Raw genomic sequence first — 18,257 nt, forward strand, 5'->3', positions numbered from 1 at the left:
AGGATAGAATAACCTGTTACATTTTATCTCCTATGCTAACTTTGGGCAGACCAAAGTTCTTGTGCAACTGCTTGAGCAAATATGATACGTGACACCATAATTTTCCATTGCTTCTGCTGGGCCAAGCATATACACACAAGACACATGCACACATGTAAAACATATTCTGGGCACCTTGTCAGATTCTCTCGCTTTACCCTTTCCGTGAAGTAGTAGTAGTTATCCAAATGCTTACACATACTTAAATAGTTTTAACTCTCGAGATAGCACCTGCAGTATATTTACCATTTACTGGAAGTCTCTTTTATCCAGCTTTTCAGGGAGAAAATTATTATGTTTTAATAACTAAGAAGTATCTATTACATTTATAAGAAAACAAATTAAAATAAGACTTCATAGGCTCCAAAACCAAGCAGAGGTAGGTCATACGTTTTTTGTCATTATTTTCTAAAGGCATTTCTGCAACATAACTGCATTCAAGGTCTCCTTTCAACACGCAGTGACCAATATCCTCCCAATTTTGCAAAGGTCTTAATAACTTTTTTACCAGACAAAGTTTCTCTAACCGAATTTTGAATTAACTGTAAATACAAAGGAGAAGTTCCATAGTTACTTACATGTGCTACAGCATTAGGTGTGTCTACATCAAAAGGACAAAACATGACCCAGGCACTAATGACTCCATTTTTGCTATCAAAACAATCTGTAGGTATAGTACACAGGCAGATCTAATGCCTGCTCTTGGCAGCAGGGTATATCTTATCTAGATTATCTGAATAAATCCTGAATACCAACAGAGGAATGGTTTTATTATGCACATTTTTTAGATACAAAGACAAATAAGATGAAACAGTATAATTTTGAAAGACTTTACTTTTCCTGTGTCTGACTACTTGGACTGTAAACAATAACTAAGGATCTGGTCTCTTGTTGAGCCTCCAAAATCAAATAGAGAGATGGACCAGCAAACCACAAAGTTAAATTACTTTTTTTTTTGCAGACATTCATCTGATTCCTTTAATGAAAGTGCTTATTTCAGAGTAAGTACAAATTTTCAGGGAAAACTTAACCTGAAACTCTCCAGCCAAAATTCTTATTGCAATAGCAACTCCAGCACTGAAGTAATTAATAAATACAGATAAATACAACCTGCCTACATTTTTCATTTCGCATCTTAAACATTGTTACACTGCAGTCCTAAAGAGCTGCCACTCCTTGCTCTCGGGCTATCAAAATTAATTGTTATGCAATGCAATTTCCATTTTTAAACTACATATAGGCACTGAAATAAAACACACTACACAAATTCACATAATTTATTATCAGTGATAAGCATTTACCTGCCATTCTTAGGCATTACTAGTAAGCATTCTGGAAAAAAGTTCATATGGAATACCAGTTATCCAGTTTGCCTTTATTTTTTTTAAATACTTAATTAGATTTCATACTATGTTAATAAGAGACGTGAACAAGGAAGAACAGCAGCTGAATTTCCTAAACCAAGTCACATTAACAATTTACCTCAGCATATTGCAGAACACTGAAATAAAAACACTGCAATTTCTCCAATGCACACAAAAATCACAGTGAACTCACTAACTGAAAGTAGATTGGAAATCTAATGAAAGCAAGCTGTGTGGAATAGCTATATTGTATATAGGAATAATGAATTATATTTCAAATTAATTCTTGTGCAAGAGAAATAGGAACAAATAAATCAGTGTACTAAAAGTCTGTCTATGAGTGAACTCATTTGGGAACTACAGCTGTTGCGCTTTAGAGATTTGGATTAAAATCCATCATTATCTTTCAGTTAATACTCTTTCATCGACCAATCAGCAGTCATATGGTGTTTACCAACCCTGGTCACTTAACCCACTTGAATGGCCTTTGTGCTATAATTTGTACTTCAATGCAATCAGATTACTTCTAATCTAAATGATTTGTGTCCTTTATGGGACAGATGAACACTAATCCCAAGGTTCCTAAAAGAAGCCTAAACAGTGCCAGTACTGGCATCTACTGTTGCCATTTTAATAAAATATTCCATTCAAGTTTTGTAATGTATAATATACTTGATTTGATCATACTGACCCTGCCTTTTACATAGTCATTTCAAATTTCTTATACAAACAAAGAAGAAAGATTTGTCAGCAAAACTAGCAGCAAATAGCCAATTTACTAATACACAGATACTACTGTTTGATCAAATTATTTCACAGGAAAACTTATTTATTCTTTAAAATAAGACTGAGCAAAGAGGAACATTTTAAAAGTCATTGTTCAGTAAGGAGTTACACATTGTAACAGCTCACAGTTCTCAATTACCAATTTTAAAATCTGCCTCTTCAGAATGGTTTTCCAAGGATTCAGCACTTAAAGTGTCCTCAGTCGTTCCTGTTCTTCAGTTAATCTTCGCTTGGAAGAAACTGCACTACAGCACGAGTCTAGCACCTAATTACGTTTAGCAGTAATATGCTTAGGCTCTGATCTCACAAATGCTTCTGCACAGGTGGATCAGTGAGCATGCAGTAGTGTCCCTAGAAAATGAGAGAAGTAAATGCAAATACAGTTGCATGATTGGAGCCGAGTACATCAATATATCTGTATCTCAAAAAATGTCAGAGCTGGGAACAGAAGAAACAACTGAATACTTCAGTAATAATAGCGAGTCTGCAAACACCTTTGTATATAAAGGTCTTATCAGTGTCACCCTTTTATATTCACCAACATGTATATTTCTTACGTAGAAAAATGCCAACTCCCTACAAAACACATCACTTTGTAAAATATAACTTATTATATCCCAAGTTAAGCTAGGACAAGCTTACTCAGAATTGGATAAAACATTACCAAATGAAATGGAGATGTTGGATGATCTTAATAGCATCTGTAGCTATTAACTCACACAAATAGAAACATGCTTACTTAAAATACCTCAACGCGGGTGCTCATATTTCATGTTAAGTAAAAGTCTTTCTAGTTTAGGTCATAAACTAGGAAAAAGTCCACTTTCTTAAGGTACCCTCATTCACATGCAGCACTGCTCTCAGCTGGTGTCCTCAGCCTACCTCATAGTGATGCGTGAGCTTACACACACACAGAGAATCAGGAATCACAACTGTCACAACAGAGACACACCCTGTCACACAAACATTTAAAAAGCCTCCATCCAGATTTGACAGGAGTGAGGCATATCATCTTACAAAGCAGCACATAGGGCATGAGGGGGATTGCATTATGAAGTTTGCCATTCTGGCAGTGAGTACTTCCAGGATTATTCAGTGAATGCCATGTACACTACTTACTCTGTAAATGGCCCTTTTGATGTTCCTTGTACTTTGAGCAAGACCCCTATTATGCATTACAAAACATCTTCCTTGAAAGGTCTAACAGAAACTACAGCTTGTTTGAAAAGTTGCAACCATTTCAAAAATGCTGGGAAAGCTTCTGTAATTCACTTCTGGAATTACAACTTAACACATCACCAAATACAGAGAACTGATCTACCTTTCCAAGAGCAGTAATCTTCACTTTTCACTAATTTCTAAAGTTCTACCACAACCTGATAAGGTTGCATATTCCCTTGAATACTGTATTTCTGTTTAACTGCAAATATGAAGTAAGCACAAACTGCAATTGTAAAGTGGCGAAGCAGAGTTTCTCTTCTACAGACATTTAAAAGAACGAAGAGAGCCCAAAACCCAGGGATTCAAATGCAACAATGACTCACACAACCCACTTGCCCAATTAGACCCACTGCCAGTGCTTAGAGAACACTTGGAAGAAGGGATGTTGTTGTTATTTTTTCCCCAGATACCTAAAAACACCTGGCAATAGCAAAACATTACCACCTCTGAACTCCAGAATTTATGCCAGAAACCGTCTCTCCCGTCATGGGAGCAGGTAACGGTCTTCACTTACAAACTCAGTAGTTCATGTGTAATCTAAAAAGATACCACACAGTTCTTTGCAGATTCATAGCAGTAAGTCCAAACTTCACAAGGCAGGGGGTGGGTGTGTGAAGATGGATCTACAAACTACAAATCTCTCAGGGCAAACCACAACCCTCAGATGAGAGCCAGGAAAGACTCTAGCCTTTGTGGCTCCATAGAGACATGACTGCAGACTAAATAAGGAATGGCCACTTCCTGGAATATGTAGGAAAATGGCTGGAGATCACAACAGATTCCGAAATAAGTGTGTGTGTTTCTGTCCCACACAGGTGCCAGAAACATACCTGTAATGTTACTGCACTTTTGGCAGAAGCTATGCAGCTGCACAGTAAATAAAAAGGATCTCTCATTCTGGTCCTTGTATTTCAGATGACTCCCCACAGTAATTCGTGAAAGCTGCTGCCCCAAATAGAAATCAAATTATTTCTGGAGATCCAAACAAGGCTGAAGTCAGCTCATTTCTCTGATATTCCTGATTTTTTTTCCCCTTTCCATTCCAGAAGACATGCTTAGACCACTTAAACTATTAAGAATCCATAATTAATTTATTTGACTTTACAGTATTGTAATTAAATATATCAGAACCATCATATCAAAGATGCTGTAATGACAAATATCCTGAAACTAACAGAAACATAACTAGAGAAACTTCAAGTGTAAGAGTAAGACAGCAAAAAATTACCTCTTCTTCAAAAAACTTACATAAACAGTCAAAGTAGCCATTTGGAAAAAACCTCCTCAAAACCCCTTAACTAAGAAAAACAGTTGGGTAAAGATTTTACAGCCTGTTATTGAAATTAAATCATGCTGGAACACTATTTCTCTAGTATCAACAAAAGGTTAGATTCCAAATATGTCAAACAGCTGCATTAAACTAAGTTTGAGCAAGAAAGATTACATCTGCATTTTTTTTCTTACCTGCTATTTTTATGCTTTATGAAAGAGCCACATTCCCTCCTCGCTCCAATGAATTGTGTATGTGACAAGGAAGCAAACAACCACAAGTCACAGCAACATGGACTTTTACATCCTTGCCATAATAAATGAGAAGATGCTTACGGCTGCTTCTCCTCCAGCACACAATTTACCAAGCTACAGGAAACCATTACACAACTAGAGGTGTGAGCCCACTCTGGCTTTCCGCTTCATTAAGTCATATATCACTTTTACGTAGGAGTCAGGGAGCTATAAATCACGTGAGACAGAATGAGAGCTAATTAAAGAGTCAGGTAAGCATAAAATTTTACATTGTTGCATATAAGACAACTCTAAAGTTGGCCGTATTTTGTATAATATATTGTAAAATATTAAAAGACATTTCAAGTAGATAGGTATTTTCTCTAAGAGTTGAGCATTACTATCTGAAAAATATCAATATTTAATTTCCTGGCAGGGAAGCACCATGAAACCCTGACTCACCCTTTCTTTCTTTTTAACAAGAGACCATTCTGCCTTGCACACATGTGCTGCAGTGCAGTCTCATATACAGTCTTTGAACTTACTCAATTGTTTTCTAATTAGAACAAACTCCTATGCTTCTGAAGACAGACATTCACAACCCAAGAAATCTCTATATGCTCTACAAATGTACCTAAATTTAGCAGTTAAACTTAAGTGCTAAACTTCAGGCTATTTGCAGAATTTCTTTGTCAATAAGATAATCCTCATTTGAGAAAAAACAATCTTTTTACTTATACTAGATTTTTCAGTCAATGCAATTATGCCTTAAAAAAGATCTTCATTGAAGGGTTAGAGGTAAATTTGATGCAGACATGTTAACTGAAATTTATATATATATATATCTCACAACCCAAGAAGGCTTTTAAGTATGCATAATATTACTGTGATACTGAGAGTATACGTAAGTAGGTGAGAAACTTTTTATACCAAGGCCCTATAAAAATAGAACACAAGGATGATCCTCTAAGTCCAAGAACTTTTTCTCTAAAGGATTTTTAGTTACGGATACATGTAAAATTTTTATTCCTTCTTCAACTTCTTCTAAGTGATCTAATAATTGGAGCTACTGAAGCAATTCATCAAACACAAGAAAATGAATTTCTAAGTAATTATTACCTATATTTATTTTTTCAAAATATACATAGGCATCAGTCTCAACGTGTAACTGCAAGAAATAGTCAAGTGCTTACATGATAGTCTTATACTCCATTTTCCTAACTGTGGTTTCCCACTAAATATCTTAAAACAAGGAAGAACAAATATTTTTCCACTCTAAATGAATACATAACTTTGACAATTAAGATTTTTAAAGGGCATTCTTTTTTTCTACTGAAGAAAAAAAAAGAAGGGTATGTGAAATTTTTAAAAATACACTTTTATTTCAGGCTTCACTGACCGGAAAAGGGGCTCAAAATAATTTTTATTAAAAATGGGGCAGCATCCATATTTTACTGAGGTATTTCAAGAAACCCCGTGAGTTGCTGGCCACTCTTGCCATTTGTTGAGTTAGGCTGTAATCAGGAAGGGGGACATGGATCAAATACACAACTAGGTCAGATACTAAGCTCACCAAGCCAATACAGGGGTCAAGAAATTAGAATAGCCAAGAAATACAGCTGCTGAAGGAAAGGCCAAAGACCAAGACATTAAATCTGCCTGAGGGGACAACAAAGAGGAAGGTGTAGAGGATGTTTAGAAGCAGCAAGGACCAGGCGGGGTTGTCTGCAGTCAGCCTACAAAAGCCACATCTCACTACTCCCCTGCAACTTGAACAATTCAAAGCAATCTTGAGGAAGTTTGAAATCTTCATGCTATCCTACTAATTCCAAGAAGCATTTGGCAGTACTCTGATAAGTGAATTAAGTTCTGCCTTTGGCTTTATGGAAAAACATGAAATACAAATCCTAGTAACAAGCATTTTAGAGAGATTCTGACAGTTCTTAAAAAAACCAGCAATGCTCACTTTTGGAAACTAGTCCATTCGGAAATGCAAGCTGAAATGATCCCTTTAAACAACATAAAATACTTCTGTAGCCCAAATCCAGCTACTTCAACCTTATAAGAAATTTTAAAATAAACCAGCTTTTTGCAACAAATTGACATAAAAGGAATTTGAGAGTTCTCATAAGATGGAAGAAGCCACACAACAATAAATGATAGGAACAGATTCAAGAATATATGTATTTAGTAAAAAAATACACAATCAGAAACAGTCAAAACTTTGATGCAGTGTCACGCTGTGATTCACAAAATGTCAATCTCCAGCTCTTTAAAAACAAGAGCTGCTCCATCATGTTAATATTACAAGCACGTTTTTACGGTAGTAGTACACAACAGCAAATCTGCCAAGCCTTCCATGCTCAGTATGAAACGTGATGTTGACTCCTAACTCTCCATGACAGTTCCCACAGTCATCACAACCACATGGTAAAACAACCTCCGATCAGCTGCATACAGCATGAGGAAGGAAGTGGCCATGGTGCTGCATGTGGAGATTACAAACCCCACATGTTCCTGTCAGCCACAGACTCCTTCAGTCCTTCCGTGTCATGGCATCTGGGGTTTAACACCAGCATGTACTTCCTTTCTTTCTTCTAAACATTCACCAAATCAGGTTAGTATAAATCTTTTCCTTTCAACGAGAAGGAAGTTTTCCTATCCTTGCTCAAGATCTACATGTCCGCTGTACAAATGGAGAAAAAAAATTCACATCCTGTCTTACAAAACTATGATACAGAAACTTGATTAACATTCTAATTTACAGTTAAGAAAAAAGGTGAAAAGCTTCTGAGAACTACAAATAACACTTAAGAGAGGTCCTTTAAGGGCATGATTTTTCCAGATCTTTTACACTGCAACAACAAGCCACCACCAAGTTCTACGTAGAAATATTGGCTAATGCAAAATCACTCAGAGTTAAAAACAAGTGTTACACCATTCCTGGTTTGTCTACCTCTCATTACCCTATCCTATTTGAGTTACATGATACATTGTAATTATGAGGGGATAATTGAGACTCAACAAATTTATATGGCATTGCAACATAGCTGACAGTATAGCCAAACTAGGAAATTGACAACATAATCAGATTTTGACATTGGTTCTGTCAACATTTGTTATTACTGATCAGCAATGCACATTTCTCTGATACTTGTTGAAGTTTGTAAAGTTCCACTGTCTGGTTTCTCAAGCTATTTTTGTAACATTCATGAGTTGGTGAGACTAACCCATATGCTGAGGGGAGACAAAGAATTTCCTTGAAATGTTTTCTCAAACCTGTTTGAAAGAGAAAGAAAATGCATTGTAGGTGGGTCTTGTCTAGTCTTTCAGGAATTTCACTTGTTCCAGAGCATCTGTAACCTGCCTGCAGTAAAGAAGGGGTCCCTGAGTATAGTGGATTTAGTCTTATTCAAATCTTGATCAGTAAAAATCATAGAAACGCAGCATCATTAAGGTCGGAAAAGGCCTTCAAGATCATCAAGTCCAACCTTTGACCACACGCCACCTTGTCAACTAAACCATAGCACTAAGTGCCATGTCCAGTCGTTTCTTGAACACCTCCAGGGATGCTTACTCCATCAGTTCCCCAGGCAGCCCATTCCAATGCTTAACCAACCTTTCAGTGAAGAAATTCTCCCTGATGTCTAATCTGAACCTCCTTTGGCATAGCTTAAGGTCAGTTCCTCTTGTCCTGGCAGTAGCTGTCTGGGAGAAAAGGACCAGCCCCACATCCCTTCACATAGTTGTAAAGAGCAATAATGTCACCCCTGAGCCTCCTTTGCTCCAGGCTAAACAACCCCAGCTTCCTCCAGTGCTCCTGATAGGACTTACTCTCTAAAGCTTCAGGACTGTCAGATACTTCTAAAAAAGAGTAATTTCCATCTTCAAAATTTATGTTATATATTTACAAACAATATATATTCATTTTCAGTAGTTTAAGTCTATATAGAATAAGGCAATAGCACCAAATATCCCTACCCATATGTTACAGTACTTAATAATTTTCATATTACTTATGGGACTTAGGAGTGTCATAACCCCATCGTGGCTGTCAAACTTGACAATAAGATTCTGCTGCTTCTGATGTCACCTGTCTAAAAGAATGTGCTGAAGTTCTTCAAAGTGGGATCTGACAATACCTGAGCAAGTACCAGCGAAACATAAAGCACATCAAGCCTCTAACACTATGCCACACAGTAGCATGAAATCTATTTCTTTAGTCACTACATAAGCTCAAGAAGGCAGGCTCTAGTTTTAACCATTTGAAAAGCACTCACTGATGAAAAATTCAAGATTTACCATGATTCCTTAGGGTAGAACAGCTTGCTTTTCTACAAAACCCAAGTAATAGGCTCTCTAAATTACAAGATCGTATTTTCCCTCTCCTCACAGAGGAGAGTAGTCAAGACAAAAAATGTAAGTCATAAGAACAGCTATCTCCCGAAAAAAAATACCCTGTGTCCTATGCTGTAGAAGTTGGAAGAAAAGCAGGAGACTGCAAGAGAAAAAGACTCTCTCAAGGTTAGGGCATTTAAATGCTGCAGTGCAGAATCTATCCACAACCTGGGCTCTACCACAGAGCTGCGAGTAATGCTGGGCAAGTTGCTTAAATCAATCCTTCCACAATCACTAATTGCATACACCTTTCCTGGAAGCCTAACTCAACAACTGTAAACTCTAGTTGATAGAAGCACTGAATGCTCATGCTGCCATTCAAGACAACAGAGACTCAGCTGTGAGAATGCACTGCATCATTCAAAGTGTTGACATATCAGTCCCCACTACTCAAACTGAGCATCTGACATTGCTGAAGACCCATCTCTGCACTGAAGTTTCCCCCTACATGAGGAGAATTAAATTTATTCATGTCATGAAAGTGTTGCAAAGATTATTTTTTTTACTGTTGTTGAAGCATACATTACCTATCCTGTGCACAAAGCCTGATGAGAGTCTTACAAGAAAAAGTAAAACAAAACAAAAATTACTCTTAATTATACACACCAACGAGTTCAGCTATGGTTGTAAAGGCAACACTTTCTGGCATTTCATAATTTTCAAATTCCTAACTTTGCAACTTTTAATGCTGTTTGAGGTCTATAATGTGGGTATTCTTGTTTCTCTGATTAACAAGGAACCCAGATGAGCATCAAACACGGTACTGACTATGCACAGGTCCCACAGTCTACCAAATATGCATGTCTGGCATAGAGTGCACCTGCATTGCAGATAACAGACCACACAAGTAGACAAAGGCAGAATCTTTTTCCATAAGCTTTGATGTAGACTTATAAGGGGTTTTCTTAATTGTAACATGTATTAAATAATCTCATTTTAAAAGAAAATTGCAGTGCACCTAGGCACTTATGTGCATTCACAACTTAAAGGCAAAGACTTACCATCCTAATATTATCAGGTGGCCAAAGGAAGAAAGACTGTGTAATTTTATTTTTTTTGTCATATGCAATCATGCAAAGAAAGAGACTAGCTACTCCTCTGCTAGCTTTTATTAGCATTTTTATTATAAAATCCTATTAGGATGTTCCTATATCTTCTTTGAAAATCTTGCTGCACAGGGCAGAGTAAAAGCTTTTAGAGTGTTTACTTAATATCTTACACAAACTCATCTTCTCTGGAATACACCTTGATAATGAGTATCTGCTAATTATTTTTTTTTTCTGGCTTAGGAAAACAAGGGGTTTTTTAAAGCTCAAAATTATGACAGATATAAATAAACACTGCAAGGTATAAACTAAATGACATGCAAATCACATGAAACTTTTTTTCCCCCTCCCGCTTTAATGCATACTATACTAACAGGGCCTGTCACATCACTGATCCTTAAACTAATTGATCTTTGAAATTATATCAAATTATAATAGGACTAAGGTGTCCTGACAGTCTACTCTATTTAGATGGGATGTACTGAGAATTGTCAAATTAAAACAAAACAGGCTGTGTTATTAAACAGAACCTCCTACCATATGTTTAACTTTCTGGTACCTGCACAAGTATTTATAGAGAGAACAACAGGGCTACAGCCATAACCATTTATGCTATAAACTCATTAGATCTTACAAGTTCAGTAACGCTGAGAAGTGTTAAAGATTCAGCAGGGGACATCCTCTGCTGGGAATCAGCACTACACCAGCCACCATGAAATAACTCAATTAGGAACCACTCAGTATGAGACCACACTGGTTGTAGAATGGCAGCACATTGGCTGCTGTGATGCACCAAAAGCCTCATAAAATTTAAAAATACCATGGCACAGAAAACAAACAAACAAACAAAACACACACACACAAAAAAGAAAACAAACAAACAAACAAAAAACCCAAGCAAAACATCCCCCTAAAAAAAACAAAAAAACCAAAACCAACCAACCAAACAAAACAAAAAAAAAAAAAAAAAGTTCTTTTTGAAGTCACAATATAATTCAAATTTCATGTCAAGTTAATTTTACTTTGCTCTCCTGCCATCAACACTATCATTTCAGTTACTGTTCTTCAGTGCCTGTAGTAAGTAGTTACATAGTCTTCCTCTATACACAAGACCTACCTCACTCTTAAGGATCACCTTCCCTGCCACGCAGGGGCAAGTAATGGATACTATAACAGAGCACACTGGCTTTAAGTTTTGTGGTTTGTTTTCAAGTGGAGACTTAGTGAGACATCTCTCGGAGTGAATCAGTGTGCTCTAGGAGACAAGATTACCCTACCTCACACGCAGAATGACTGACTTAGCTGCAGGTGTGCACCAAGTTCACCATACTTTCAGCACTGGCATGACTGCACTGAACAGTTTGCCAGTAGAAAGCCAAGAGTAATGAAACGCTGTCCAGTTTATTTCAAAATCATAGCACTTTACCAATACCACAACCCATCATCCTGTCACACAGCAAAATCACCAGGGAAAAGCCTAGAAAACTATGAATCAAGATAGTTATGCAGAGCCTGCATTCTGCTGCAGAAGAAAATGCTTTTCACCTGTTTGTAAACTGAAACCTATTTAATGCTATCTCTGTGTTCAAGGCAAACCTACAACATTTTAAAACCTGTGAAACTTAAACAGAAGGCTATGTAATCAAAACAACTTTAGGTATATGAAGTGAGGAAAGAAGGACTTCAGCTGTCTAAAGCTTCTGCTTGTACTCATGTTTAGCTACTGCCCTCTTAAATTCCTTATTCTAAATGTTTGATAACAAAAAAAAAGCTGTTGTCAATAAACAAAATTTTATTGAATAATTTCACTGAGGAATTAAGCATTAACAGTGTTTTCCTAACAGCCTAACTTGCTCATATTCAAATAATCCTCAATAGTGTAAACTGCACAGTTCTAACATGCCTAGAACTGTGGTGTATTTGCACCATCTGTCATTAAAAGATCTGTCTGGCAGTTCAGCAGGAGCAAACTGTTAAGGTACCAATACTGATAAGCAAAGGACTGGGACTGCACTGATATAGTTAGATTGGTTTACAAGGCTTCTATTTTTACAAGCCTTGGAAGATCAGGTTGTCTAATGAATTTTTAACATGTCAGTTAATATGTTTATAGAAAGCATTGTCGACTTTAGCAAATATATAAGAAAAATCACAGTTACACGCAAAATGTACAGCATGTTAAGACTAAGCTTCACATTTGAGAAATTCAAAAGAATTATTGCAAATGATCTGAGAAAAACAATCACTTAGAAGGGAAATAACAAAAGTGTGAAAGTTCATGGACATGATCCATCACTCTTCAAAATATTAGCTCAACTTCATGAAATGTGATGCATTACAGGACATCAAAAAAAAAGGCTTTATTCATGGCAGAGTAAGACCCTCGCGTCCTATCACTAAAAGACACATTATACCAAACCAAATTACCAAATATTTTGTTATTTTTACCAACACAATATTGATGCCATAAATTAAGCAATGCTTACTTAATAATATGTGATTCTAATGAATGTTACTGTATTAGAGTACTAGCTACTGTTTTGCAGCATTTTCTCCAACAATACAGAATGATGTCAAATGACTGCATGGTGCAGATACGATTTTTGTCATAATTACCCTGCTCACTCTGTGCATTACATAAAATCAGAAAACATACTAATTTTGTGAAAAAAAAATTAAAAAATCCTTAGGACACAAATTTTCAAAATGTCTTAAATGTTTTGTTTTAAAAACACTGGCCTTTGTTAAATAATGAAAACCATAAACTTCCTATTGTAAGATTATGCATGCTTTGTGAAACTGCAGTAAAAAGAGAAATTTTACCTTTGAAAACAACCTGTACATTTTGCACTTGTGGGCAAAATGACCATAGAAAATAGCCCTTCAACCAACATTTGAGCTGCATCTGTAGTTAGGCAAGTGAGCATGTGGTTAAAATCTTGGAACCTATGCAGCTAGAGGGTTATTACAGTCACACAGGAGAGTGAAGTTCCTGTAATTCCTTCAACTCTCTGTGCATTCATCAGCCTGAGGATAAAAGATGTCAAGTGTATTCTACGGATTTGGGTAAATTTCCCCTTTGTTAGCTGGAATATTATGGCATTTAACATCTGCCTCTACATTCCCTGCATCAGAGGTGATTCAGGATCACATAAGATACAATATTCACACTTGTATCTTAATGGGTGACATATATTAAGTACCACAATTTTCGAATGTAAGGCAAAAGTTACAGAAACAAAATATTTACCTGATATAAGTTGTCATTCAAGGAATTCCAAAGGGTTTAAAGCATAACACAAAGCGATAGCAGAATTTCAGAAAGCAAGCTATTCAGACTGCAAAGTCATCTTTTCTTCCCATTAACTACAGATGACCTAAGCTTTGCAGTGTATTTCAGTACACTAGAGAGAACCTTGCACTCCACTTCCATACTCAGTTACATCCCAACACAGCCTGATGAATGCTTCAAGATTGGAGACTACCACAGCTGTACCATATGCTTATTTTGAAAGCCATGTGGATGCCCCATTTCATAAATTCTCAAACTCTTAAGAGCAAATATTCTCAAACCACAATCCCTTGTGGTAACCTGAAGAGAAAAAACTGCAACAACTGTAAAGCATCTGTTATGTTTTATGCAGTAATCCTCATTGCTGTTCAAAATCTTAGGACTTCCAGAGCTAATTAACTAACAAGCCTACACTCCCCCAAAAGATTATCTTCCACAAGGCTTTTTCCTGCTTTTATAACGCCTTATCCCTGATCAACTCAAGTAGGAAGATACCGTCTCAATTAAAACTTAGCTGAGAAATCCAAAGCATTAAAAAAAAACCCAAAAAACATGCAGACAGTGAAAAACAGTTGGTTAAGAGAAATTGGTGCTGATGTATGTTGATCTATTGTGAGAATGTGTGCAGTGCAGAGGGAGCACAGAGGGATGGACAGCTCCCGCTAGTGCAGGAAGAGGCAAAAACAACACAGGATCTTGACACCTGCTAGTTTTTGTTAATACTGCTAAATTTAACCAAGCATCCATTACGTAATTAATTAGGGGAAAAAATATACAAGAACTTAGTGAAAATATCATGTTAGAGGATTGTTTCCTTTCTAATTTCTTACTTCCTTCTGGATTACTAAACCAAACAATTGAAAGAAACATTAGTAATGGGATCAATTTCACAACACAGCTTATTTCTGCTTTCAGGGTTCCCACAAGCCTCTCAATTCCCATTCACTGCAAAAGGTGTGAGGTACAGAAAACCCATCTGGCAAGACAGAACACCAGAAAAAAGTTTGCAACTATGGAGGAACGCCTTAGAAACAAAGGAGAAGGAAAACCTCATCCCTCTAAGCCGTCTACTGATCTGGTCAATTGAAAGGAGCAGCCAAATTACTTCTTTGTGAAAGGAGAAGCGGCATAACCCATTCGAACCAATCTAGTGTCAGCTCTGGACTACGCAAAGAGACGCCTTTTTCCCCTTTTCAGAACTGCAATAACAGGGCAGGGGGTGGCTGCATCCACGGCCGAGCACAATGCTGCCGTGAGAGGCAGAAGCTTCAAAAAGCATGTTCTCCCTCCATCCACCAGCCTGAGCATCTCACCGGTATCCTGCCATTGCCTCTTGTTCTGGACCTGCAGCAGCAGTGCTTTGTCTACATCTACTTGCAATCACACAGATGTCTCCCCAGTGACTTCAGGTTTTTACACAACTGTTTCACATTACATTTAATTCAGATAAAAAACCATACAGGTTCTTGACAGCAACAGAGGACTTGTTTTGCACCTCATTTTTATACTTTGTCAAAGACATCACTAAAAAAGCAGCAGAAAGTATGGGAAATAAAATTATCATCTCCCTTCTCCTATAAGTAGTAGTTAGCTGCAGTTAAACGGTTTTTTTTGAAGATTTATTTAAACTTCTGAGTGCTCACAGTGCCACGCTTCTCTAACTTTTCCATTTACAGACTTTTCAACTCAAACATAACAATAAAGACCTAGTGCCAAGCCCACAAGATTTAAAACCCATGAAGAGAGTTCCAAAGTTTATTCAGGAGTCAAAAATAAGAAAAAATAAACACAAGCCTTCACACAGGCATGAATATTCTAACAATTCCTCTGAAACAAAGAAATTTCGTGCCTATAGCCACAGAAAACACAATCTTGGACCTACCCCTCCTTCACGTTTTGAAACAATGTCACCAGGACACAAACTTTAACATTTTAAGCACGTCATCACCGTCAACGGGCTTGCGATGCCGAGCACTTACACTCACCATGGGTAATTAGCTCATCAAGGATAACTCCTCCATGTAGGTTAATTCCTCCTTTGCTGAAGAAATTTAACTTTGCCGAAGTCCTACGGATTTATAACACAACAAAGCCTAGCTGTGCTCATGCAACTATTTTTCTTAGAAGTCCCTCGGTATGCCAGGAAAGCAGCGCTCCGTCCAGCCTCGGAGCCCGGGAGAAGCAGCCCCGCACCTTTCCCACGTAACACAAATCGTTACGCAAATCCCCCGCGCTGTCGAAGCCCCTGACCTATTTAGAGACGCGCTTTATCCCTTCTGGAAACAGACGAGGCTGCGGAGACGCCGACAAACCCCACCCACCCATCCCGCCCATCCATCCCGCCCGGGCGGGCGGGCACGGCGGGGACCCGCTACCCGCGGCTCCGGCACGGCAAAGTTCGCCCGGCGGCGGGCGCGGAGCGGGCGAGCTGGACCGGGGGCTCCGGCTCTGGCCGCCCGGGCATTCCCGGTGCCGTGACATTGAGCAAGGTCCCCGCCGGCACCTGCCGAGCCGCGGGGCGCCGCCCGCCCTTACCTCGGCTGCCTCCCGGACGGGAGGAAAGAGGTTCGCAGCGCGGCACCGGCTGGCGAGCGCCGCAGCCCCGCTCCGGCCGGACCGAGGCGGCCGCGTCTCAGCTCGGCCACCGCCGTCCCGACCCCTCCGTCCCTCCGTCCCTCCGTCCGTCCTTGCCCCCGCCCCGCCCGGCACAGGTGGGGCGCGCGCGGGCCGGGGTCGCCCGCGCGGGCGGAGCCTGCGCGCTCGCACGCGGGGCGGGGCGGGCGGGCCCGTGCGGGTGTCCCCGGCTGAGGGGACGCGCCCCGCGAGCGGGGGCGAGAGCGGCGGCGGGACCGAGCCTCTGCCAGCGGAGCGTGTTTGTTTTCCCTGGGCAAACCCGAGCGCGCTTACCTCAGTGTTTCCCGATCCCTCTGGGACTTCCCGTGCCAGACTTCTGAGTCCCAGAGGCAACAGCTGTCAAAAAACAACCAGCTGGAAAACCACCGCGTCTCCCGCTTTCCTTGCCCCCCTTCGGTTTCTGGTCGTCAAGGGTTTCTCTGTGTTTCCTAAATTTAAACAAACCGCTAGCAGGACTCCCGGCCCTTTGGCTTTGCCAGCCCACCTGTGAGGGCTTCAAAACAATAACCACTACTCGTCAGTTCTGCTTTGTCAACTGTAATAAACTGTATCCCAAACGTAATCATTACACCAGAAGACAGCAGGTTTTAAGAGAAAAATGGTTTTTTTCAAAAAGATTTTGAATGTACTTAAGAGAAAAATAGTAATATAAATGGCAGAAACATTAAAATCAATGCAAACTTAAGTACAAATATAGCATTATTATATTAATTATAGCATCAGTCAAATATTTCTCCTGTAGAATGTGATGCAAACAGGGGAAATCCTACAGTACTTAATTTGTTATTCCCCTGCAGAAAGGAAAACAAGAACATTTAACACTGGAGAAAAACTTCTTGCTTTACTTTAATTTCAACTTTTGGAGAAGAGCAGTGCTACTTAATACTGTTAAGAATTGCGTCATACCTTGTTTACAGTTTTATGTTCAGTAAGTTCTTTTAGAATTCGAGACAGGAAATTTTGAGAGTTTGAATTAATCATCCCATAAAAACAGGAATATAGCCCGTCTTCCGATGCTTTACCTACCACAAACTTCATGCTCAGAAGAAATATGAACTCTAAGGTATCACTAGGTTTTGTTGAAAGATTTGCTGGTCTTCTACAGAGAGAAAAATAAGCTGAAAACAGGACAAGTTTCTTTTTCCCCCCAAATCCTGAATTTTTCTGAACTTGTAGCAGCAGAATAGATGGCATGGTAGGAAAAATCCACTACTGAAACAGGGAACATTGGACCAATGGTAGAGGATTTTGAATGTACACAACTCCTTCAGTAACTCACCAAAAAACAAAGGAAAAAATTACACAGGCTGACAGGATTTGAGATCAATCAGACATCAAACTGATTATCTTGAAAAGGAACATCTATGTGTGATTGCTCATTAGCAATATCCAATATTTTCAAATTTGATTATCTTTTGTCTATCTTTTAGCACTTTTCAAGACAAAGTTGCAGTAAACTAGAACAATGGTATCCAAAATACATTCAGAAATCTCAAAATATCTCTGAGGACTGGAAAAAAAATCAGCTATTTTCATCTCCATATCCAGCTGTTAAAGTCCTATTGTTAAGAACTAAGAATGTTATATTCAGGCAATATTACTTTCCTATGTAAGCAGCTGTTGTAGTTGCCATAGAGATGTTACTCAATCTCAGATTGAAAGGTGGTCTACAAATGACCATGCACCATATTTGCCATTAAGATGAAAATGTTTAAGAACCCCTGTGAATACTATAACATTCTTCAAAACAAATACACATTCTGTTCTGAGTAGGCTCATTAATTACTTTTTACCACCCAAAAAATTCAGTGAATGCTACCCATCAGCTTCCAACAGAGAGACGTAATGGCAGCTAGATAATCGTATATGGTTTTGAACACTTGATGTTAAAGTATGTCTTGGACCTGCCTTTGAAAAACCTGTTCTCATCAGAAACAATAGTATTTAATCCATAATTGTAAACACTTTTATGAT

At 38.5% G+C, this 18,257-nt stretch overlaps 1 protein-coding gene across 1 annotated transcript in view; it reads right to left on the reverse strand.

Moving 5' to 3' along the window:
• Positions 1 to 15,952, reverse strand: part of ZNF385B (zinc finger protein 385B) — a 163,163-nt gene extending 147,211 nt beyond the window's left edge. The window contains exon 1 of the mRNA XM_051787300.1: positions 15,635 to 15,952. The gene's annotated coding sequence lies outside the window, so the exon portion shown is untranslated. The remainder of the gene's footprint in view (positions 1 to 15,634) is intronic.
• Between the last annotated feature and the right edge of the window lie 2,305 nt (positions 15,953 to 18,257).

The sequence above is a fragment of the Manacus candei genome, unplaced genomic scaffold (assembly GCF_025592945.1).
Source record: "Manacus candei isolate 608988 ecotype Guabito, Panama unplaced genomic scaffold, ASM2559294v1 h1tg000023l, whole genome shotgun sequence".
Lineage (NCBI taxonomy): Eukaryota > Metazoa > Chordata > Aves > Passeriformes > Pipridae > Manacus > Manacus candei.